Source organism: Lontra canadensis, unplaced genomic scaffold (assembly GCF_010015895.1).
Source record: "Lontra canadensis isolate GAN:19392208 unplaced genomic scaffold, GSC_riverotter_1.0 scaffold1, whole genome shotgun sequence".
Classification (NCBI taxonomy): domain Eukaryota; kingdom Metazoa; phylum Chordata; class Mammalia; order Carnivora; family Mustelidae; genus Lontra; species Lontra canadensis.
In genome coordinates, this window is record NW_022630995.1 from 58,857,603 (window position 1) to 58,858,788 (window position 1,186).

General features: G+C 35.5%; 1 pseudogene; it reads right to left on the reverse strand.

The window, feature by feature from the left end:
* Window positions 1-234: 234 nt before the first annotated feature.
* LOC116871976 lies at window positions 235-325 on the reverse strand (annotated as a pseudogene).
* Window positions 326-1,186: the final 861 nt, after the last annotated feature.

The following is a 1,186-nucleotide window of genomic DNA, read 5'->3' on the forward strand; positions in this document are numbered from 1 at the left end:
TGTTGCTTTATCCAGGCTCACTGACACTAAACACTCAGGAAAGTGTTACCTGAAGGTTGTCTTCAGAAAGCATGAGGCTAACATTCCCCAAACTGTGAGGGAAGGTATGAGAGTATTAGAAGTTCTTAAGGGTAGCCTCAAAACCAGATGTGATTCCCTGTGGTAAGGTCCTACTTCCTTCTGTTAATGAGCAGTGTTTCCTCAACCTTACAGCCAGACTTTCCATTAATGTTTGTCTTTAGTGAAAGACTTTTGAATATCTTTTTCAATCAATTATTGGTTTATAATAACAAACTATAGAAATGATCCCTGAAAGTATAGTCTTAATTATTGGTTTATAATATACAGCATGTGGATTCTAAATTTATTTACCTAAAAATCACACATAAATTATGATGTTTTACATCACCAAATTCATGTTAGGTTTATTTTTTTTAAGATTTTATTTATTTGACAGAGATCACAAGTAGGCAGAGAGGCAGGCAGAGAGAGAGAGAGAGAGAGAGACAGAGAGGCAGGCAGAGAGAGAGAGAGAGAGAGAGAGGAGGAAGCAGGCTCCCCGCTGAGCAGAGAGCCTGATGCGGGGCTCGATCCCAGGACTCTGGGATCATGACCTGAGCTGAAGGCAGAGACTTTAACCCACTGAGCCACCCAGGGACCCCTCATGTTAGGTTTATATTACTACATATGTCAACATATTTTTTAACCACAGTATTTTTTTAAGTCTATTTTCTCACATGATCAAATAGTTCAATTCTTAAGTGTATAAGAAAACCAACAGTTAGGAAATGTTCTTGATGGAATATATTATATTGCACAAATATTAACATTTATAAAATCCAGCTTCTATGCATTCTTTTGTCAAAGATATCCATAATAGTTTGAATTTTTTACCAAGTGCAGTTATCTCAGTGTATGTCTGAAGGAAAACACACACACACACACACACAAAAAAAACAAACTATAAAAGTCAATAGAAAAACAGACCTAAACTTTTTTGTCTTTTACAGCATACATATTTTTTTCTGAAGATGGTAAGTCTACTGGTTGTGTAAACAAAGGAGTAGGACACTCTAAAACTAAAATTTGTTGGGTAACATAATCTGTACCTTAACTGGACAAGCTTAATTACTGTAGACTTCTAAACTCAAATCTGAATATATAATCTGACCAGTTTTTTTTTTCT